Source organism: Sminthopsis crassicaudata, chromosome 2 (genome assembly GCF_048593235.1).
Source record: "Sminthopsis crassicaudata isolate SCR6 chromosome 2, ASM4859323v1, whole genome shotgun sequence".
In the NCBI taxonomy this organism is placed as follows: Eukaryota; Metazoa; Chordata; class Mammalia; order Dasyuromorphia; family Dasyuridae; genus Sminthopsis; species Sminthopsis crassicaudata.
This window is the reverse complement of record NC_133618.1, coordinates 253969449-253995246: the sequence shown is the minus strand read 5'-3', so window position 1 is coordinate 253995246 and position 25798 is coordinate 253969449.

Here is a 25798-nt window from a genome sequence, read left to right as displayed (position 1 = left end):
GGGCCTTGGCTCAATAAATGCAGAATAAGCATTGATGAGAGGTGTGAAGTGCTCTCTCTTTCCCCAGATCCCCAAACTCCCTTCCCCTCCTCTTCCTCTAGTAATCTCCCATTCCTTGGCCAACAGCCTAGTCCTATAAAGCTCTCATTGCAGACAGAGGTTTTGTGAAGCTGGTTAAAAGTTAACAGCCTCTTTCTGAAATGACACAGAGCAAATGCATTTCTTCACAGATGAGCAACCAAGCAAAAAAATCTATTAGTGAAAATTCATCTCATAATACAAAGCTGAACAGAAGTTGCTTTTCAGACCAAATCCCTAATTGTGGTTCTTATCTCAAGATGATTTTGGGCTTAAATAGCCTTGAGCTTTGAATCTTCTGAATGGCAGAGGTAAGTAATGACACCAAATTCTAGTCATGTGCTCTGAATTGTTATGGGAGAACCTTTCTTCTAGAGTCTCCTCTACTCTTCTTTTGTCCCTGCTTTCCTTTATCTACTCTTTCTTCTAGGTCAAAGTGCAAAGACTTGAAGCTCTTAGAATATCTTGTCTGTTATTGCCTTTTTCAATAGATGAATCTTTCTGGCTCCAATGCATTCTCCACTAAACCTCTAAAGACCCCTCACTCTGCCTTTTACCCCAGGAAAGGGAAATCTCGAAAGCGGTCTATTATACAGTACTGACTTATTGTTCAGACAGAATAGCTCTCCCGGTCTCTCTACCACACCCCTCCCATATACACAGATCCTTTCCCCTGCCCCAAGCCAAACTATGTTTACATAGGGACATTTTTTTTCTGATTTCCTAAGATGAAACATTTCAGTTTCATATATAATATGAATATATAATGTAATATAAACAGAACAAAACATTAGATTGGATTGATAAAGAGAGGGAGAGGGAGCAAATAGAGGAAGGAAATGAGGCTTATATTGAAGGAGTCACTTAAAATAAGCAGAAAATGGGCTAAAGAGAATATGAAAGGAATTGAAAAAGCACTGATTGGCATTGAGATTATAATCAAGTGATTTCTGTGCATTGCACAGGAAAGACCCCAGCTATGTCCATCCTCATCCTCAGCTCCAACTTTTACTCAGCTTCTTCATGATTGATGGACTAGGTTAAAAATGGTCATTTGGAATGTTTTTATATTGAAATCTTTTGAGATATGAAGGCAGTAGGTAAAAATTCCCTTTATTTCTGGGTTAACCTTCCTAAATTAGCTTTCTTCTTTGCCTTTGGAGAATGTTCATGACAAATAAAGGGAAGGCAATTGGCCCCAAAAAGGGAATGAGGAGATAGTCACAATAGGCAGCTAGATGGCATGGTGGATAGAGTGCTGGACCAGGAGTCAGGAAGACTAATCTTGCTCAGTTCAAATTTGCTCACAGACACTTATTAGTTATGTGACCCTGGGCAGCTCATTTAAACTTTTTCTCATCTGTAAAATGAGCTGGAAGAGAAAATGGCAAACTACACTAATATTTTTACCTCAAAAATTCCACAAGTAGTAAAGATTCAGACATGAGTGAAAAACCACTGAACAAGAAACAATAATGAAATAGAGACAAAATGAATATCAGCATTTTATGCACTAAAGAGATGTAAAATAAGTAGAGAGTGCTTGGTCATCAGCTAAACCAAAAAAATTGTTCTGAATTAGAGGTAGTCATCCCTTTTTTCCTCAAAAGGCTCCCCTCTTCTTTCCTGTAACTCACAAGAAGCTAACTTAATTAGGCTAGGATATGAAAAGATTGTTTTAGTTAATATTTTGAAAACACATCTTCCCCTGCTCTAAAATGAGCCTATTGTACTTTGGTGAACTAGAAAGGTAAAGGTTTGTATCAGGCATACAGTTAGGAATATGCCAAACACTAGGAATACAAATACAAGCAAAAAGTAAAAAGATCCCTGACTCCTATAAGCTTAAAATTCAATACTCTATGGAAAGAGGATTCTGGGAAGATGACAGAGTAAATCAGAAAATTTTAAGTACTCCAGATTTTCCTCACAGACTTGTAAAATTAACATGAATGTAGAGCAGTAAAAACAAACAAGAGTTTGAGCAGAGCAGTCATCCTTCTAGGACAATCAGAGAAAGATCTGAGGAAAGATACTGGGAAGGAGATTTAAATGTGGAAATTATAAACACTTCCAGGGTAGATCATATGTAACAGCAAGCAGTAAGTCTTGGGGATGATTGAGTTGGGAGGTTGCCCTGGCCCCAGCCACAAGAATTTTTACTTTTTTATGACACTGTAGAGTCCAGTGTCAGGGAGAAAAAGAACCAACACATACAAGATGAGTACAGAAGCAGTGGGGCAAAGATGCTGCTGACTATAAGCAATTAAAGAAGACTGGAGTTCTTGATTTGGGGTACTAGGCAAGAGAGGAAAACTGAAGACAATCTATGGCTAGATGCACCATCCCATATACTCTAGGACTAAAGATGGTTACAACAACAAGCTATTAATTATTTTTTTTTAATGAGCAAAGCTGAAAGAATGCAACCACAGAAAGTTACTATGGGAATAGCTAAGACTGAGGATAATCTTCTGAGGACATTAAAGCAAAAAACTGCCCAAAAAGAATTCATAGAAGAACTCAAAAAGACTCTAAAAATCTAATGAGATAGATTGAGGAAAAACAAAAACAATAAGAATAATGCAAGAAAAATAAGGTTATCTACATTACTATTCAATATTGTATTAGAAATGTCAGCTTTGGTCACCAATATTATTCAAAATTATACTGAACATGTTGACTTTAGCAATAAGAAAAGAAAAAGAAATTAAAGGAATTAGGATAGGCAATGAGGAAATAAACTACCACTCTTTGCAGATGATATGATGATATGCTTAGAGAATCCTAGAATCTACTGGAAACAATTCATAACTTTAGTAAAGTTGCAGGATATAAAATAAACCCATACAAATCATCAGCATTTCTATATATTACTGACAAAGCCCATCAGCAAGAGATAGAAAAAGAAATTCCATTTAAAATTAACTAGACAAAATGAAATACTTGGTATTCTACTTGCCAAGACAAACTCAAGAACTATATGAACAATTTCAAATATTTCTCACACAAATAAAATCAGATCTAAGCAATTGGAAAAATAGAAATTGGTCATGGCTAGGCCAAGTTAATATAATAAAAATCACAGTTCTGCCTAAATTGGTCTACTTGTTCAGTGCCATACTAATCAAACTGCCAAAACATTTTATAGAATTAGAAATTTTCACATTGAAAAGTTCACATGGAATGACAAAAGGAGAAGAATATCAAGAAAATTAATGAAAACATACAAAAGATGGTGGCTTAGCAGTACCAAACCTAAAATTATATTATAAAGCGGTGGTCATCAAGATCATTTGGTACTGGCTAAGAAACAGAGTGAGGAATCAGTGCAATAGATTAGATACATATGACATAATAAACAAGACCAATAGCAATCTAATATTTGATAAAAACCCCATATCCAGCTTCTGGAATAAGAATTCATTATTTGACAAAAATTTTTGGAAAACTGGAAAATAATATGTCAGAAACTTGGCATAGATCTATCTCATACCCCATACCAAAATAAGGTTCAACTCGATACATGATTTGGGCATAAAGAATGATGCCATAAATAAATTAGGAGAACAAGGTATAATTTACCTTTCGGGTCTTTGGAAAAAGAAGTAATTTATGACCAAAGAAGAACTAGAAAAGATTATAAAAGGCAAAATGGACAACTTTGGTTACATTAAATTAAAAAGGTTTTGCACAAACAAATCCAACAGAAACAAGATTAAAAGGGAAATACAAAGCTGGGGAAAAATAGTTTACACTCAATTCCCTGTGTTCCTTCTCTGGGTGTAGCTATTTCTGTCCATCATTGGTCAACTGGAACTGAATTAGATCTTCTTTATGTTGAAGATATCCACTTCAATCAGAATATATCTTCATATCGTTATTGAAGTGTATAGTGATCTCCTGGTTCTGCTCATTTCACTCAGCATATGTTGGTATATTTAGAGACTCTTAGAGAATCAACTAAAAAACTACTAGAAACAATTCATAACTTTAGCAAAGTTTCAGGATACAAAAAAAATCCACATGAATCATCAGCCTTTTTATATGTTATCAAGAAAGTCCAGCAGCAAGAAATACAAAGAAAAATTCCATTTAAAATAACCATAGATAATGTAAAGTACCTGCTAAGGTTAAAGTCAGGAACTGAATGAACAGAATTACAAAACACTTTCCACACAAATAAAGTTAGATCTAAACAATTGGAAAAATATCAAGTGCTCATGGGTAGGTTGAGCTAACATAATAAAAATGACAATTCTGCCTAAATAAATCTACTTATTTAGTGCTATGCCTGTTAAACTGCCAAGAAATTACTTTACAGAGCTAGAAAAAAATAATAATATAGTTCATCTGAAAAAAAAGGTTAAGAATTTCAAGGGAATTAATGAAAAAATGCAAATGAATATGGCTTAGATGTACCAAACCTAAAACTATATTATAAAGCATCAGTCATGAAAACTATTTGGTACTGTTTTAGAAATAGAGTAGTTGATTGGTAGAATAGACTGTTCACAAGATACAATAGTCAATGGCTATAGTAATTTAGTGTTTGATAAATCCAAAGATAAAAACTCAATATTTAACAAAACTTGCTGAGGAATCTAGAAATTAGTATGGCAGAAACCCTATACCAAGATAAAGTTGAAATGGGTGAGTTAGACATAAAGAGTGATACAAAAGAACAAAGGATAGTCTACCTCTCAGATCTCTGGAAAAGGAAGGAATTGGTGACCAAAGGAGAACTAGAGTAAATTATGAAATGCAAAATGGATAATTTTGATTATATTAAGTTAAAAAGTTTTTGTACAAACAAAATTGATGCAGACAAGATTAGAAGGGAAGCATAAAACTGGAGGAAATTTTGACATCCAAAGGTTCTGATAAAAGCCTCATTTCTAAAATACATAGAGAATTGACTCAAATTTATAAGAATTCAAGCCATTCTCCAACTGATAAATGGTCAAAGGATATGAACAGACAATTTTCAGATGAAGAAATTAAAACTATTTATAGTCAATATGAAAAAATGTTCAAAATCATTATTGATCAGAGAAGTTCAAATTAAGACAACTCCGAGGTACTACTAAAATCTCTCAGATTGGCTAAGATTACAGGAAAAGATAATGATGAACATTGGAGGGAATGTGGGAAAACTGGGACAATAATACATTGTTGGTAGAGTTGTGAACTGATACAATCATTCTAGAGAGAAATTTTGAACTATGCCCAAAATATCCCAAATATCATAAAAAAGAGAAAAGGATCTACCTGTACAAAAATGTTTGTAGCAGTCCTTTTTGTTGTGGTAAAAAACTGGAAGCTTAGTGGATACTCATCAATTGGAGAATGACTGAATAAGTTATGATAATGAATGTTATGGAATATTATTGTTCTATAAGAAATGATCAACAGGATTATTTCAGAGAGGCCTGGAGAGGCTTACATGAATTGATGCTAAGTGAAGTGAGCAGAATCAGGAGATCATTGTACACAGCAACTGTAAGATTATGTGATGATCAATTCTGATGGACATGGCTCTTTTCAGCAAAGAGGTGATCCGGGCCAATTCCAATGGTCTGATGATGAAGAGAGCCATCTGCACCAGAGAGAGGACTGTGGAGGTTGAGTGTATATCACAACATTATATTTTCACTTTTTGTTGTTGTTTCCTTACATTTTGTTTTCTTTTTCATTTTTTTTGTTTTGATCTGATTTTTTGTGCAGTATGATCATTGTGGAAATATGTACAAAAGAATTGCACATTTAACATATATTGGATTATTTGCTGTCTAGGGGAGGGGGATAGGAGGAAGGAGAGAAAAATTTGGAACATAAGGTTTTGCAGAAGTGAATGCTGAAAACTATCTATGCATATGTTTTGAAAATAAAAAGCTTCAATAATAAATTTAAATTATTTAGTTTAGAAAAGGAAGTCAACCAAGGAGATCCAACTTAAGGAAGAAAATAACTACTTGAAAACTAGAATTGGCAAGGGAAAGCCAGTGAAAAAATAAAAGACCAAGAAATAATCAAACAAAATATAAAGAATGAAAAAAACTAGAAGAGAATATGAGACATCTTATAAGAAAAACAATTGATCTGGAGGACAGATCAAGAAGAGAAAATGTAAGAATAAGCAGACTATTTGAAAAATACAATCAAAAAGATCTTGATATAGTAATAACAAGAAATAACAAAAGAAATTATCCTGAAGTGTTAGAACAAAAAAACTCACTTATTACCTGGAAAAGATCCTATAAGCCAAATTTCAAAAGCCCCAGGTCAAGGAGAAAATATTATGAGTTACAAGGAAAGAATAAGAATTCAAATATAGTGAAATGGCAATTAGAATCACACAGGACCTAGTAGTGGCTACAATAAAAGACCACAGGTCTTGGACATTGTCTATCAAAGAATAAACGAAAGAGGCTTACTTAACAGCTGAAAACATTATACCCAGAAAAGTTAAACATAATCATGAATGAAAAAAAGTGGACATCCGGAAAATTGCCAGATTTTCAGGATTTTGTTACAAAAAGACTTGACTTTGGCATATTAAGTCCAAGAGAAATTTAAGGTAAATGTCAAAACAAATTTCAAGTGATTCAATAAGCAAAAATGATTTATGTGCAAATATAATCCATATGTCTAAGATTTTTATTGGTAATTGGGTAGTTTGAAAAAAAAGATTGGATAGAGTTGAATATTGTACTTCTGAAAAGTAATACTATGTAGGAAAAGGTACAAAGAGTAATTATGGTATGTGAATGAGGTGCAAGAGGAAGAACTTACATAGAGAAATTAGATGAGGGAGTAGGATTAGAATCTTACACAATGGGAATGGGTTAAAGATGCAACAATACATATATATCTAGAAGGGTATATGTCTTCTAAATATAAAGTTTTTTTAAAAAAGAAATAAGATGGGGAGGGAAGTGATAAAAGAGTGGCATAGAAGTTTGTATAGATTAATGGAAATGGAATAATGTAGATTAATAGGAGTGGGATAAAGAGGGAGGTAAATGGTGGGAGAGAGAGGATAAGGAAGGTATCCTTGAAGAGGGATAGGTTAAGTAATAGCAATGCAAGGTAGTAGCTAGAAGTAATGTGGGGTCAGCAGATATTGGCAATGAGAGATACACCCCAACATAATAATAATTATCAGGAGTACAATTTATTTAAAAAAAAAAACATGGGTAGTAATCATTGATCTCAAACTTAAAGCTACAATAGACTTGATAAAAAAAGAAACAATGCTGTCAGCCATATTAATCAATATTGTTTTAGACTATTTAAAATAACTAGATAGTATAAGGTTGGAATATTGCTGTGGTCTAGAAAATGATGGATTAGTAGATTTAGAAAAATATGGAAAGACTTAGATTTATGAAGGATAATATTATCCATCCTCAAAGAAACAGAACAAACAAGCATAGTAAGGACTTAAATAGATATATATGTATATATATATATGTGTATGATTATAGATATCTATATATATATATGTGTGTGTGTGTGTACATATATATATATATATATATATATATATATATATATATATATATATATATATATATATACACATATATCTCCACTTAATTGTAGCCTTCTTGAGGGATGTGGGGTGAAAAGAGGGGGAAAAAATAAAGTAAAAAATGCATGGCAAAGAACAAAAGAAAAACCTATAATGAGGCAAAGATGGACAATTGTGAATATTATGTGTAGTATTTGTTATATAGATTTTCTTTATAAAATTAATCAATCAATTAATTAATTATTTTTTCCAGTTATGTTCAAAGCAATTTTTTTTGGTAATTAAGCTTAAATGACTTGCCTAGGGTCACACAGCTAGTAAGTGTTAAGTGTCTGAGACCATATTTGAAATCAGGTCCTCCTGACTTCAGGACTGGTGCTCTACACAGTGTACCACCTAACTGCCCCTCAAAACAATTCAGGTTATGAAAAAAAAAGCCATAGATCTCCCATCCTAATGAAAATAAAAACTGTCAAAAAATTAAGTTGAAAATAAAGAGAGAAATAGAGATCACTTCAACCTGTATTCAGATACAATCAGTTCCTTCTCTGGATATAGGTAGAATTTTTCATCATAAATCCTTCAGAGTAGTTATGGATTATTGTTCTACAGAGAATAAAAGTCAATTACCGTTGGTCATCCCAGAGCAGCTATTACTTTGTATACAGTATATTTTACTTTGTTCATGGAGTAGTTTCCAAGTTTTTTTTCCCCCTGAGGGCATCCTGTTCATCATTTCCCAGAGAACAATAACATTCTATCAGAGAAATGCTTCAATTTTTTTTCTACATTTACTATTGCTACTTGTATTCTCCCCCCTTATTCTCTCCTTTCATTGTCTTTCCTCAAAAGTATTTAACAACCAACCACTCCTTCCCCCAATATGCCCTCTCTTTTATCATCCTTCCCATATCCCATTCCTCTCATATTTTCCTTCAAGGTAAGATAGATTTCTATACCCCTTTTAGTATGTGTTATTGCCTATTTGAGCCAATTTTAATAAAAGTAGGTTTTACTCATTCATCCTCTCCTCCCCCTTTCCCCTCTATTGTAAAAGCTTTTTCTTGTCTCTTTTTATGGCAGATAATTTGTGCCATTCCACTTCTCCCTTTCCCTTTTTCACAGTACATTTCTCTCACCCCTTAATTTTATCATTAAAATATATTATCCCTTCATATTCAACTCACACCCATGCCTTCTGTCTATATCAATGGTCCTCAAACTTTTTAAATGGGGGGGGCCAGTTCACTGTCCCTCAGACTGTGGGAGGGCCGGATTATAGTAAAAACAAAAACTCACACTCTGTCTCCGCCCCTCAGCCCATTTTCCATAACTTGGTGTCCTCAGCAGTCTTCATCTGGCCCACAGGCTGTAGTTTGAGAACCCCTGGTCTATATATACTCCTAACTGCCACAATAATGAGTTACAAGTGTCATCTTTCCATGTAGGAATATAAACAGATATACCTTACTAAGTCACTTTCCTGATTACCTCCTTATGCTTTTCCAGAGTCCTGTATTTGAAAATCAAATTTTTCATTCAGCTCTGGTCTTTTCATCATAAATGCTTGAAAAAAAAATCACTGTTCATTGAATGACCACAGTTTCCTCTGAGGATTATACTCAGTTTTGCTGAGTAGGTGATTCTTGGTCGCAATTTTAACTTCATTTCTTTCCAGAATATCATAATCCAAGCCCTCCAGTCCTTTAATGTAGAAGCTGCTAAATCTGTGTTATCTTAAATCTTGTGTTATCCTGACTGTGGCTCCATTATACTTGAATTTTTCTTTCTGGATGTTTGCAATATTTTCTTTTTAATCTAGAAGTTTCAGAATTTGGCTATAGCATTCTTGGGAGTTTTAAATTTTGGGATATCATTCAGGAGATGATCGATAGATTATTTTCAATTTCCATTTTACCCTATGGTTCTAGAATATCAGACAGTTTTTCTTGATAATTTCTTGAAAGATGATGTCCAGGCTCTTTTTTTGACATGACTTTCAGGTAGACCAATAATTTTTAAATTAACTCTCCTAGATCTATTTTCCAGGTCAATTGTTTTTCCAATGAGATATTTCATAATTTTTTAATATTTTTTTCATATTTTTTGGTTTTTTATTGTACCTTGCTTTATTGTATCTTGATTTCTTGTAAAGTCATTAGCTCCCATTTGCTCAATTCTATTTTTAAGGAATTATTTTCCTCAGTGAGCTTTTGTACCTCCTTTCCCAATTGGCCAATTTTGGTTTTTTAAGGAATTTTTCTCCTTATTAGCTTTTTGCATTTCATTTTGCACCTCTCTCAATTCTTTTCCTAATTTTTCCTCTAACTCTCTTACTTGATTTTTTTAGAGGGCTGGAACTCTGGAAAAGTATACTTGAAAATATAGAAGAATACTTACAACAAAGTGTTAACTCAGTAGAATTGATGAGATGATGGTTCTCTAATATACATATATTTAATACTTGGTATGGTGATGTAGTTCATAAAGTTCACACATAATCAGTATGCTGTAATGATGTAATTGTCATAGGGTATTTAAGGGCTGAGAAGGATTGGAAAAGGGACATTCCATTTTTGCCATCTTCCTGGTGGCTCTCCTGCCTCCTGCTTACTAAGATCAAGACTGGGCTAGACATAAAGAAAGAGATCATTAATAAATTAGGGGAACATAGGTAGTTTACCTCTCAGACTTGTGGAGGAGGAAGGAATTCGTGACCAAAGGAGAACTAGAGATCATTATTGATCACAAAATAGAAAAGTTTGATTACATCAAACTAAAAAGCTTTTATACAAGCAAAACTAATGCAAACAAGATTAGAAGGGAAGTAACAAACTGGGAAAACATTTTACAGTTAAAGATTCTTATAAAGGCCTCATTTCCAAATATATAGAGAATTTACTCTAATTTATAAGAAATCAAGCCATTCTCCAATTGATAAATGGTCAAAGGATATGAACAGACAATTTTCAGATGATGAAATTGAAACTATTTCCACTCATATGAAAGAGTGTTCCAAATCACTACTGATCAGAGAAATGCAAATTAAGACAACTCTGAGATACCACTATACACCTGTCAGATTGGCTAAGATGACAGGAAAAAAATAATGGTCAATGTTGGAGGGGATGTGGGAAAACTGGTTCATTATGCATTTTTGGTGGAATTGTGAAAGAATCCAACCATTCTGGAGAGCAATCTGGAATTATGCCCAAAAAGTTATCACACTGTGCATACCCTTTGATCTAGCAGTGCTACTACTGGGCTTATTTCCCAAAGAGATATTAAAGAAGGGAAACCTGTATGTGCAAGAATGTTTGTGGCAGCCCTTTTTGTAGTGGCTAGAAACTGGAAGATGAATGGATGCCCATCAATTGGAGAATGGTTGGGTAAATTGTAGTACATGAATGTTATGGAATATTATTGTTCTGTAAGAAATGACCAGCAGGATGAATACAGAGAGGCTTGGAGAGACTTACATGAACTAATGCTGAGTGAAATGAGCTTTTGCTCAGGAGATCATTATACACTTCAACAATAATACTGTATGAGGATGTATTCTGATGGAAGTGGATATCTTCGAAAAAGATAAGATCTAATTCAGTTCCAATTGATCAATGATGGACAGAATCAGCTACACCCAGAGAGGGAGCACTGGGAAATGAGTGTAAACTGTTTGCATTTTTGTTTTTCTTCCCAAGTTATTTTTACCTTCTGAATCCAATTCTTCCTGTGCAACAAGAAATTCGGTTCTGCACACAATATATTGTATCTAGGATATACTATAACATATCTAACATTATAAGACTGCCTGCCATCTAGGGAAAGGGGTGGAGGGAAGGAAGGGAAAAATCAGAATAGCAGTGAGTGCAAGGGATAATGTTGTAAAAAATTACCCATGCAATGTACTGTCAAAAAAAGTTATAATTATAAAAAAAATTAAAATAAATTTTTAAAAAGAGAGAAAGACTGGGCCAGAATAAAGTATAGACTCTATTCCCGAACATTCTCATGGTGTCTAGCCTGTTGAGACCAAGAGGACTTCCAGAAAGCTAGCTCGAACATTACACATTTTCAAAGTCCTTTTTGAGCTCTTCCATGGTGTGAGCCCAATTTTTATTTTCTTGGAGGCTTTGTATATAGGAACTTTGACTTTGTTACCATTTTCTGAATGTGTGTTTTGATCCTCCTTGTTACCATGTAATTTTCAATGATCAGAAACTTTTTTGTGTGTTTTCTGCTCATTTTCCTAGCATATTACTTTGCTTTTAACTATATGTTACAGTAGGGTTCTGTTTCTAAGGTAGAAGGTGCATTGTCCCAAACTTCAGGGGTTTTGTACAGCTGTTTTTAGAAATCCTTCTAGGAATCTGACCATAAGAACTCTTTTCTGCCCTGGAGCTATTAGGTGTGTCCCCATTCCATGGCAGCTGTAATATTTAGTGTACTGTCCAGGGCTGGGGCTCCACTGATGGAACTGTGCCAGACTGCACACCAGACTCCCATCTCATTCCATAGACCCTCTCCACTGAACTTCTTCAAGTTTCTTTCTTTCTTTTTTTTTTTTTTTTTTTAAATATTTTAATAGTTTTTATTTACCAGATATATGCATGGGTAATTTTACAACATTGACAATTGCCAAACCTTTTGTTCTAATTTTTCCCCTCCTTCCCCCCCCCAAATGGCAGGTTGACCAATACATGTTAAATATGTTAGAGTATAAATTAAACAAAATATATGTATACATGTCCAAACAGTTGTTTTGCTGTAGAAAAACAATAGGACTTTAAAATAGTGTACAATTAGCTTGTAAAGGAAATCCAAAATGCAGGTGGACAAAAATAGGGGTATTGGGAATTCTATGTAGTGGTCATAATCATCTCCCAGAGCTCTTTCCCTGGGTGTAGCTGGTTCAGTTTATTACTGCTCTATTGGAACTGATTTGGTTCATCTTACTGTTGAAAATGGCCACATCCATCAGAATTGATCATCATACAGTATTGTTGTTGAACTTCTTCATCTTTCCTGGAGTCTCCAAACTGAGAGATCCAGAAGCCTCCAGCACTGCTGCTGATTCAGAGATCCCCATCTAGCCGATGCTAGGGTCCAGGCTGGAAGTGGGGCTGGGCACAGCCTGCACTGGGATTGTGCATTGGGGTCTCACTCTGATTCCACAGACCTTTTTTCTGCTGATTTTCCATGTCCTCTTTGGTGTCTCTGGACTGAGAGATCTGGAAGCCACCAATACTTCTGCTGATTCAGAGACCAGGTCCTGGGCTCAGCCATGGCTGGGGATGAGTCCAGAGCCACCCAGTGTGCTTTGCACCAGGACTGCATGTTGATTCCCACCCTGGTATCACAGATCTTTTCTACTGAGCTAAGTTGCCTTTGGCCAGAAAATGTTCTGCTCTGTCTTTTGGGGTATTCTGACACGCTAAAATTTGGAGTCATTTTAAAGGAATTTGGAGCAGTTTGGGGGAGTGTTGGAGCAAGTTCCTGTCTTTACTCTGCCATCTTGACTCCACCCCCTATAGGCTTTCTTGAAATGGAAATTTATTATTTCATATTTTGAATTCTCTCATGTTCCACTGTGCCTATGGAAATGGTTTTTTCCCCCTATTTTGTATTCAAGCTTTAAACAAATTAATTAATTTTTAAAAGAAGAAAAATCATGGGGGGAAAAAGATAAAAAGGAAAAGACAAGGTCCTGAAGGAGTTGCTGGTGAATCACTTTAGAATGAACATGTATAGTGTGGGTGTTTTTTCAAATGAAGGCTCAGGAATAATTTCACCAATAAGAAGAGGAAATTGTGAATACTTTATTAATTCAAATATAATCAACATATATTAAGTACCTTCTGTTATGATACAGGAGCCACCTGCCAGTGGCTGCTGGAGGTCTAACTCAAATCTGTAGAATAGATCTCTTAATGTGAGAGGATGATGATGATGATGATGATGATGATGATGATGATGATGATGATGTGATGATGATACAAGGAGACTGAGAGGCAATTACATTCTCTGACCTCTCTCGTCTTCCCTCTTGCCTCCAATTTATTTCATTCCCAATCCACAAGGAACATCTGTGTTAATAAATGCCGCTTTGCAACTCTTTCAAGTATTATGATTCACAGCTGTTGAGGCTCTAGGAGAATTGACCTGTCCTTTCACTTACTCATGGTCCTTAACAATCTTCTATACGTCAAGCACAGCATTAAGCACTCAGGATTCAAAGAGAGATAAAAATACAGTTCCTGCCTTCAAGGAGCTCCCATTCTATTGGGAGAAACTATGCAAATAATTATATATAAAATATATATACCACATAAATGGAAGGAAATCTCACAGGGAAGGACCTGGGATGATTGGAAAGGTCTTCTCCCTTTGCAGGAGGTGGAATTTGAGCTATCTTTTAAATTTTTTTCAATTAATGAGCATTTTTTCTCTTCCCAATTCCCTTTCCCACTGAAGGGAAATCATTGGTAACTTTGGAAAGAGTTGTTTCAATTGAACGATAAGGTCAGAATCAAGAATATATAGAATTTAAGAAACAAGAAGAAAATAGAAGCATCAAATATAGATTGAATTCTCAGGGAATTCAGTCACGAAGAGAAGAAACATAGAATAATAGCTATTGGGGTAGGAGCACATTAAAATGGTGAGACATGGGAGTTTGTAATAAGAGAAGAAAATAGAGGTCATCATAGTGAGGACATAGAACATGTTTGGGGTTATTAGGCTTAAAAATAATGGAATGATAACAGATTGTGATCAGAGTTCACAAATATGGAAGTGAGATCCTTTTGAATAACAGCAAGATCAAGGATATTTTCATCTCTGGTTGTTATGCCACAGTCCCGTTGAATTGTTCTACTTCAGTTTTCCTGCATTACTTTCCCTGCGTTAGTTTCCCTGAATTATAATATCTCAATTTCCCTGAGTTAGCATGCAATCACCCCATTTTTCTATTCATTAGGGCTGAGATAATTAGGTACAGATCTGACCACTCTGATTCCAAAAGATAAGACTCCAGATGTCCTTTACTTCTATTTCTCTAGACTTCCTGTCTCTAGCTGGACACTTTTTACCTCCCAGTTAGTAATAATTTATAGTTTTCACCCCAACCCTGTCAGAACCGAATTTATGGTCCATCCCTGAAAATTCCCACTCTTTTGCTTTCTACCTTTGTTTTCTCTTCTAACTGAAATCCTATAAAAAATCTTGGAGTCTCACATTCAGTACTGGATACTTTGAGATGAGAGTTGGATCCAGTCAATCAATTAAGCTCTCCAATAAATAAAATATTAAAATCTCACTAATCTGTATCTTGCCTCAGTTTTCTCTGGCATTAGATGGTAATTATTGGGATGAGTGCTTTCCTTATAGATCCTGATCTTAAGCTTTCCACACTTTGGCATTGATTGTATGCTTCTGGGGTCAAAACAATTAATTATAAAGTAATCAACTTTTTGGTAAGAAGTTAAAACTAATCACTTAGCTAAACATGTACTTTGATGACAATCCTGGGCCATATTTAAAGCCTTTCCAGAATGGCAGGACTCACCAAAGCTTGTACTCTGCCAATATGACTTCTAAGAAATCAGGGTCACTTTTGCATTATTGTTGGCTAAGAAATATAAAAAGGGGAGGGAATAGCCACCATGCAATTATTATAGAAAGAATACTGTCTGGGGTAGGGAATCATCTGTTCCACTATGTAGTTCACTGACCCTGACAAATTCCACATTGACTTCCCTCCCTTAGAACACCTGCTGTGAACTCAACTCTCATTTCCCCATCACCTGTTGGATTTTATATTCTTCTCCAGCAAGGTCTCTGCTTTGCTACCCTTTCACCCAGCAGGATTCTTCCCTCTAGGTATTGTTGATTTCCCTTAATCACCAGCAAGCTACAACCTCTTAATCCTTCCCTACCCCTCCTCTTAATGAAAGAGGGAGAAAAATTATGAATAAATGAATAAATAATAGTCTATTTTAGATGTTTTCATTTGGTATAAATTAATGAAATGCTACTGTTTTAAAAAAAACTTCTCAAAAATACATAACATTTCTTTATTCTTTAACTCCTTGATTTTTTAAAAACATAAGTGCTGAACACCTATTAAGTATAGAACACTGTTTTATTCTATGCTGTTAGGAGCACACCAATATAGAATCTTATATTTAGTGCTGTAAAGAGCTTTAGGTGTCATCTAGTTCAACCTCTTGATTTTACAGATGAGGAAACTGAAGTCCTCAGAAGTTGGGACTTGTCCAAAATCACACAGGTGGTCATTGGAAGAAACAGGACTCAAATCTAGGTATTTTGATTTTAGTTTCAGTTTTCTTTGGATTGTATCTCACAGCAGTCTCCGTCCTCTGTGAGTTTACAGGCTATCTGATAAAATAATATTTATGTGTATAAAATATTAAATATCAAGAAGAGAGAAAAGAAAAAGAGTGAATATACCTGAGATGCAGATGAATGGTAGAGTACAAAAGGAAATCTGAGGAGGGTCGGCTAACAGTAAACTGAGGTAGCTCAAGGATCTTTCATGGAAAAGGTATGATCTTACTTGGACATTAAAGGATTTGGATTGGTAGAGATTAGGATTTAGTGAGGAAGGGCTGGTAACTAAAGGAGCAAAGCTGCACAAAGGCAGAGTTGTGGAAATATGATACCAAAGAGATTCAATAGTACAAAAAAGCTAAATGTTACAAACAAGAAAATAAGAAAACAGGATTGTGTTATTTATTAAATATATCCTAACAGTACCATGAGAGTATTCATAATTCAGAAATTTAGACTTCTCAAAAAAATTCTCCTGTATAATGAGACAACTTACAAAGGGTCTTAGTAGTGATAAAGCTATTCAAGAGCCTTTTCCTAGAAGTGGGAGTTGATGGAGTTCCTAGCCCATTGGGAATAACCTTGATCTATATTTAATTGAGTTTAAAGTAACTGATGTTGTTTAACTAAGATATAACCTGGTAACTTGTATGGACTATAAGCCTAAAATTAGAGCAAATTAAAAACAAGAAGTGCTATGTATAACATCCATATTAGACTATAATTTTCCTTTATTTTTTGATGTTGAAATCCAATCTTCCTAGGCAATCTCATTGTGAAACAGCAAGCATGGTGGTAATATTGCAGCCCAGGAGGTACAAATGAGACATGATTACTGCTGATAGTAGGCACTCAATAAATAGTTGTTGAATTGAAATTGAAATGCATCTGGGATCAGGACCTCAGATAGCGCCTTACTCTGTGTCTGGCAGAGCTCAGCCTGAACAGCTTGCACTATCTTCTTTTAATTTTGCTACACACCATTTCCTGTTCTGCAGATCATAGTCCCCTAGCATTAGAGCTGGAAGGGCTCTTAGCAGTCACCTAGCCTTAGAATCATTGATCTCAAGCTGATAAGGGCTTCAGAGGATAGAGTATAGTCCCCTAATTTTATAAATGAGAAAACTGAGACCCTGAAAGATTAAATGACTTTTTTCAAATATACATAACTTAGTAAATGGCAAACCCAAGGTTTGTAGTCATATTATGTGACCCATGTGTATTACTTTTCCCAGTAAATCATGCACCACTATGTTAAATTAAGACCAGTGAATTTGAATTCATGAGAACTGGGTGAAGACATTCTTAGAGTGTTGTGATATGGACTTTCTTCACTACTATTTGCTGACTTTGACTAAAAAGTGAAGGATAAAGTGATAGGACAGTTCTCTCTCTCGTGTGTGTGTGTGTGTGTGTGTGTGTGTGTGCGCGCACATTTAAGATAAAAACACACCTTGAAATATGTGCATGCTTGTGAGTTGTATATACAGATGAGCAGCTGAATGGTAGGGTAAAGATCCCATTCCTCAAAAACAATCCTATCCCTGTCCTTGAGAATGTGCCACAAGTTACCTTGATAATGTTGCTCTAGGCATCACAGATACTGTTGAGCATGATACTGACCTTGAAGTAAATAGTTGTCTGTAATAACTTATATTATATTATCTTTATGTATTATATTAATTTTATTTATTTTTATTATATTATTTAAATGGACAAATCTGAAAATACTTTGTGTTCCTGGATTGTGTTCCTGCTATGTCTTTGTTTTTTTCTTTAAAATGACTGATCTTTCTTCCACTCCCTTTTTAGCACCATTGAAAATTACTTCACCATCTAAAATTAAGTTCAATTTTTAAAAATCACATTTAAAATGGTGGGGTCTTTTTGCTCAATTGTGTCTGACTCTTCATGACCCCATTTAGGGTTTTCTTGGCAAAAATACTGGAGTGGTTTGTGATTTCCTTCTCCAATTCACTTTACAGATGAGGAAACTGAAACAAACAGGATTAAGTGTCTTGCTCAAAATCACAGAATTATTAAGAATCTGAGGTAGAATTTGAACTCAGATCTTCCTGACTCTTGGCCTACCCACTAAATCACTTAGTTGCCCATAAAAAAATGGTACTATTATTTTCCATATATATATATATATATATATATATATATATATATGGAAAGGACTTTCAGATTCAAACACAAAGTCATTTTTGTATTATATTACTATATGAATATTAAATGAATTTTAATATAAAAGAGACATTTCTATTTCTTCTTATTACACAATTATTTTGGCCTTTTAAATTCTACTTCTCCTTGCCTCACCCCAATCCTCAGAGTGAAGTGTTATGATTGTCACCCTTGTAGCTTCTCCAGATTTAATGCGGCTACTCTCTTAGAGGCTGAGCATTGGCAGGGTATAGACTTTAGAAAGTGAAGTTACTTCAATAACAAAAGAAAAATAGGGAAAAAACCCAGAAGTTGCCAGAGTAAATTAGCTGCCTCAGAAATGACACAGGCACTGAAAGAAATCCTAATGCTATTCCATGCCTGAGGTCAGGAATCCGACCCAATTCCCCCATCTATTCTCAGCCACTCCCAGTTACAATTCTAGTACATGGGAGTGAGATAATAGCCTCCTGTTACCATGCTGTGTAATTAGGGAGCTGTCTCTTCCAGCTGAACCTAATGGATACTGAAGGTGGGTACGCATATGTGTGTGTGTGTGTGTGTGTGTGTGTGTGTGTGTGTGCACTTGTGTGTTGTAATTTCTACAGGCATACTCTGCATTAGCCACAATGCAGCTTCTAAAGAAATTCTTATGCTTTTATCATAAAAAAAAGCCTCGGCCCAATATAGATGTGCTTAACTTGGATTCTGCATCCTTGTTTCTCACTGTTACTTGGCTCATATTGGGACATAATTGGGGAAATGGCTTTGTAAAAGCTAATTTGGGCAGCAACAGCTCCTATCATAGTTCCACTCTGATCACACAGAAAAAGGTAAAGAAACATAGCCCACAAGGTTATATTGTGTCTCCCCATCACTTCCTCCCTCCATTGCCATTTTATAGTTTGATGCTTTCCTGTGGTTCCTGTCTACTCAATAGTTCTTACCTGTCTCTCTGGACAAATGATACAAATAGCAATAATAAAATAGTAATTCATATTCCTATTGCATTTGGAAGCTTATAAAATGTTTTCTTTACAACCTTGTGGGGCAGATAGTAAAAGTACGTGTTAATTGATGATAAAATTCAGAAAGGATCATAGAAACCACATAGAAATCTTTTTCCTTAATTGACAGATGAGGAAACTAAGACTTAGAGCTAATGAGTTGTTCTATGGCCCTTAAGTGAATTAGTGGCTAAGCCAGGACTAGAAACCAGGTTTCTTGATTTCTTCTGCCACAATTCCTTGTTTTTACTTTGAAAAACAGAGTCACAAACCAACAAGACCAGAGGAACACAAGAGGTTTGGTGGTTTGATTATTAAGCATTGGCAAGGTCAGCATGTTCTTCTCATGGTAGATGGAAATCCATGACAGATGGATAAACATTAGAGATGGTTTCCAGGTGCTGTTCTTTTTAAAATATCTAGTAGCACTTCACTGTTTAACACACCCAAAGTTCATTCTATGTTCATTGCCTCAAGAAATACCAGGATGTCTACTTCAGCCTTAAAATCAGTATTTGAAAGACAGTAAGGATGATACTGTTCTTATGCAACTAGGCATTTAAAATCCCTCACAATCTGGTTCAAATTTATCTTTTCAGATTGATTCCCCATATTCCCCCTCATAAATGTCATGTCTTAGACAAGCTGGTCAACTTGTTTCATGATATTCGATCCCCTGTCCCTGTGTTTTTTATACAGACTGTCTCCCCTCCATGCTCATAATGTTGTTTGTTTTCGCTTCCACTTCTTGGAATTTCTAGCATCATTGCAGGTTCGATTGAAGTTCCCTTTTCTAGATGAAGACTTTTCAAAGCCCTTGCTAGTTAACACTTTATTCTCTCTCCTCTTCCTCCACTCTCATCACTTTGTTTTTACTTTGTATTTGCTTATTTAAAAACAGCTATCTAGTACAATGGATAGAGCACTGGACATAGAATTGGGAAGAACTGGATTAAAATCCAGTGTCAGACAATTAGGAGCTATATGGCTCTGGCCAATCATATAATTTCTTTATGCCTCGATTTCCTTAAATGTAATATTGGGATAATTAGGCTCCGATGGCCCAGGATTGTGATGAGAATCAAATGAGATAATATTAGTAAAGCACTTAGCACAGGACCTGGCACGTAATAGGCATTTAATAAATGCTTGTTTCATTCCTTATTTGTGTAGACATTGTTCTCAAGGGTTGAGACTTTTTTTTGTCTTTGCATCCCCAGAGCCTAAGATAGTGCCTTGCCCATACAAGGACTTAATAAATGCTTGTTGATTTGAATTGAATGTTGAATCAGTGGCCCATGTTCCTTGCAAAGTTATAAGCACTAACTTTCTGTGGGGAGAATCTTATCTTGATACTGATGTAAAAAGTCAAGCCAAAAAGGAAAAGCAAAATCAGTTCTATTATGCTTCTTTGATGTTTATTATCCCTATTTAACTAATGATGAAACTAGACTCAGAGAAGTTAATTTAACAAAGTTCAAATAGGAAGTGTTTTCCACTCCAACTGTTAGTATGGTGGATTTTTATGAATGAAGAAAGTTTTGAAGATAAATTAGTCACTAATTCCACCTGACAGTCTGAGGAGATGGAGAAGCTGTAGTCATTCTCGAATATAACAGAATGTGTCTAGAGAATTGGAATTATCACCTTCTGAGGTCACTATTCTCAGAGATATGAACTAGCTGCCTTGGGGGACACTAAACTTTTTCTCTCACAAGGAAAAGTTACCAGTTAACAGATCAGGCCCCCAAAGAATAGTGAAATAAAAAGGCATCTAGTTCCTTTTCCTATGGGGACTTAGATTTTATATGTGATTGAGAAGAGAAAAAGAAGACTCAGGGCAGCATAGTGAATAGTAAGTTTGATTCAGAGCTAAGAAGACCTAGATTCAAGTCCTATCCCTGACATTGTCTGTGTGATCTTGGGCAAATTTCTTAATCTACCAGATCTTCCTCATTCTTCTCCAATAATCTAAACCTGTAGGTTGCAGAAAAGAAGCATATATAGATGCAGGAAGTTCCCCAAGAAGAGCTCCCCAAGCCAATAGAATCATGTCTGTTTAAAAAAATAAAAAGTGAAAAATCACACAAAAAAATCAAATATGTTGTGTCTATATACAAACTAATCTGGAAAAAAGACAAGTTGAATACTATCAAACTATTTATTTCAAAATATTTTGGTGTAAATTATTAGTTGAATAGAACTGTTCTTTTCCCCCCAAGCTAGTTTCTGTGTGTAGACAGTCAGTCATTATCACAGAGGCTATAGACATATCCTTCCCTACCCCCTCATTTAATTCTCCAACTATTTAATAGCAGCTTACAGGCTGAAAAGCTAAAGAAAATGGAATTCATGTTTGAGTGGATAAAATAAGGAAAATGAAGATTAACAAAGACTTGATGGACAGAGAACCTTAGGATCTATATAAGGAGCTCCCCTAGAAATTGTTACTGCCTTTTTTTTTTTAAATCAGTTTTGTTAGGTCTTCTTATGCTCTAAAATGGAAGTCATTGTGTCCTCTGGATTTGGAATTATATCATATACTATTTGTGAGTTTGTTTTTTTTTTTTTTTTGCCTCTTCTCTTCCTAGTATTTTCTTCCTTTCCCCCCCCTTCCTCCCTCCCTCTTGTTCTTTTCATTTGTTCCTTATTCCTCTTCTTCAGCCCTTTCTTTTTGTCCTCCCTGCCCACCTCTTTCCCTCCCCCTTCTTTCCTCCTTTTCTCTTCTTGCCCAATCACCCATCTCTGTCCCTTTCCCTTTTCCTCCCTCTCTCTGTCTCTTTGTCTCTCTCTCTTTCTCTCTATCTCTCCATTCCTCCCTCTCTATGTCTCTTTCTGTCTGTCTCTACCTGTCTCTCTTTCTTTATATTTTTGTTTATCTCTGTCTCTATCTCTGCTCCTGTATGTCTGTTTGTTTCTCTGTCTCCCTGTGTCCCTTTCTCTCCCTCTTTTCATCCCTCCCCTCTTCCTTCCCTCTCTCTGTTTCTCCTTCCTTCTCTTCCTCTCCCCCCCTCTCTGTCTCTGTTTCTCTCCCTGTCTGTCTCTGTTTCTGTTAGTCTGTTTAGCCTCTTTCCTGCCCATGGTTTCCCTCTCTCTATTTCTGTGCTCCTCTTCTCTCCATCTTTCTCTCTCTGTCATGGTAACTTTTTGTTCTTCCATCCCTTTGTGGATACAACCCAATTTCTTAGATCTTATCCTAGAAATATTCAAATTATAATAAACACTTATTTTCTCTTTCTGGTCTATCCCACAAAGAAGCATTACTATTTCTAAGGGGTGAATTAAAGGAGGGTTGCTCCAGAAAAGAGCCTTGATGCAAATTGAGGTTTCTGTAAATTAAAATGACCTCTAGATAATGCAAGATCATGTGAATGCTCATACACTTCTCCTTTAGGAATGATGTGCAATTACCAATCAATCAACAATCATTCATTAATTGTTTTCTATGTGTCAGACACTGTTCTAGGCACTCAGGACACAAATACACAAAATGAAACAATCACTGCTCCTGAAGTGACTACATTCTATTGAGACAACTTATACATACATATGTGTATACAGAATAAATATAAGTTAGTTAAATACAGGGTAGTTAGGGAGGTTAGAGAGATCAAAAGTTAAAGGAATCAGGAGAGATTTCCTGTAGAAAGTGATTCTGGAGGCACATCTTGAAGGAAGTAAGGAATTTTTTGAGGCTGAATTGAGAGGTAATTGCATTCTAGGCATGGGAGAGAGCTTATTCAAGATGTAAAGATGAAAGATGAAGTGTCATGTATCAGGAACAAAGAAAAAGTCACTGGAACACAAAATATAGGAAAAAAAAGATAAAGCATAATGAGATTGAAATGATAGGTTGGGTATTGAAGGGCATTAAAAGTCAAGCAGAGGAGTTTTATCTCATCTTAGAAGTTAAAAGGGAACCACTGTATAGGGAAGTTACATGATCAATTCTGCATTGAAAGAAATTCACTTGGAAAGGCTTGAGGCAAGAGTATTATTTAGAAGGCCACTGCAATAGTCCATGATAATGGTAATGAAGTTTTTAAACTAAGGCGGTTGCTATGTTAAGTAGAGAGAAGAGAAAAGAAATGTGATGTCCCTTCTATTATCGCCCAACCCCTTTCTTTTCTCCTTTCCCCTCCTACTTCCCTATACGGTGAGACAAGTTTCTATATCAAACTAAATATGTCTGATATTCTCTCTTTGAGACAAATCTCATGAGATTAAGTTTCAAACAATGCTCATCCCTCTCCTTTCTTTCCCTTAACTGTAATAGGTCTTTTTTTGAGAAGTAAGAGATGTCATTGAAGTATAAGCTAGATTTGACAAATTATTGAATAGGTGTATAAGGCAGAGTGAGTCATGGAGAGTAAAGCTAAGTTTACAAACCTAGAAGAAAGGAAGAATGGTGGTACTCTTGACAAAACTAGGAAATCTTGGTCAAGGGATTCATTTTTGGGAAAAATAATAAAATCTATATTGGACATGTTGAGTTTTAGCTGTGGCTTTGGTACTTAATTTGCAGTGTCCAATAGGCAGTTGGTAATGAGAAATTAAATTTCAGTAATATCTGGGATTAGTTACATAGATTTGTGAGATGACAATCTAATCTTTGGGAGATGATGAAGATGAGAGAGAGACAGAAAGAGAGAGAGACAGACAGACAGACAGACACAGACACAGAGATAGAGAAATAGCCACAGTTAGGGAATTTTGTATGAGATTTTGTATGGATGGCGAGTCAGTAATGGAATGTGAAAAAGCGTAGTCAGATCAATAGAGAAAATATAGGAAAAACATGTGATCAACAATATCAAATACAGGTAAGAAGGATGAGAACTGAGAAAGTATTTAGAAGTGGAGGAATTGAAGATAACCAGAATTATGAATAGGTTCAGGGTGGATGAAGCATAGGGGAAAATGGAATGATAGGAGGAAATGGTCCGACAAAGAAATATCCAAGTTGTTGGTTTTTTTTAATCATGGAAATGGAACACTTGTGGGTGATGATAAAATATAGGTTATAACCATTCTTTCAATGGCTAGGCTAGAATGGAAGAGTAGATGAAAAACTGATGAATTGGAAGGTTAAAATATTGGAGAGAATATTTACATGATTGTTGAAGTTCTCTGATATAAGAGTGGGAGTTGGAGAGGAAAGACTATAATCCAAAAGCTGAGTTTTTTAAGAAAGGAGGGAAAATGAGTAGATTACCAATACATAACAATCACCATAATTTATATTAGGTTTAAAAAAAAGGTTAATAGAATGAACTTCAAAGGAGGAAAGGTTGCTGATGATGGAGGCAAGGGGAGGATATGGAAGTAGAATTATGAAGCAAGGAATATTCTGATTTCTTCTCTAGGACCAGTATGACTGGGGGGAAGGGATAGTATAAGAGAGTACTGAAGAGTATGGTCAGGTATGCAAAGTCACATGGGGGAAGTCAGGTACAAATAGAAGGAATGAATATGAATTGAAGGAAGGAATATGAAAAGAAATACAGATGTTCATTATGGAATAACAGAATTGGAGTAGAACATGGGAGGGAAAGGATTGAGGAGAATTAGAATAAGAGAATGTGAAGTGAGAACTAGGGAGCTAGGTGTAAACATAGGGCTAAGGAAAGCAAAAGTTAATGGGAATTATTTAGCTATACATGTTAGCAGAAGATGGAAGAATTGCCAGTCTTCTTGGCTTTGCACATGACAGGGAAATGGTATGGGTAAGACAAGGGAATATAGGGTTTTAGACTCATAATTGGTGATTGGGCCCTGCTCCTTAGAGTGAGAGTAGATCTAAGAAGTTGGATCCATTTCAGGGATTAGAAAAACAAGAATGAAAATAGTGTCTCTACCAAATCTAAATAAGAGACTTACCCAGGAATTAGGGAAAAGACAAGAAATATCATCCTTTGAAATTGAAACCACAAAGAATAAAAGCAAAATGGATATGATTAGATGTCTGTGGAGGTCTTTTCAATCAATATTCTGAACTAAACAATGAACTACAAATTTGGCTACTGATTCACCATGTAGTGATTTGTAAATTTGCTTGATAAAACTAGAATGCCCCCCAAATATCATTAAAAATATAAAGATAGATAAGCTGAGATTTAATTAATTATGTGAGTTCCCATTACAATGACAAATGTTCTTAGTGACTAAAAAAGAATATTTAAGAAGAACAGTTGATTATGAAAGAATAAAGTAATAATAACTAGTGAGGGAACATAGAACAATGTACGGAGAGCTGAACTAGGAATCAGGAAAATTTAAATTAAAACCCTGCTCTATGATGTGGACAAGTCACTTAACTTCTTAGTGTTCCAAGAAAACACTTTAAGAGTACAAGCTACAGATAAGTAAGGTTCTACAAAGTGACAAATTCCAAATGCCAAAGTGACAGATCCAAATGTCAAAGGGGAAAAAAGTACTTCAAGATGTAAAATGTACTTTCCTCATAACAACTCTGTGAGGTAAGTAATACAAGTATTATTATAGATAACGCAACTGAGGTTCAGAATAGTAATAATAATAATAAACTTGATGAACTGGCATGTGGTCACAGAGCTAAAATACCTTGTTGTTCTGTGTCTTGCATTGTCCAAGGGGAAGTTCCCCCAGAGTAGTGGATAGAAGAACTATAAGTTTT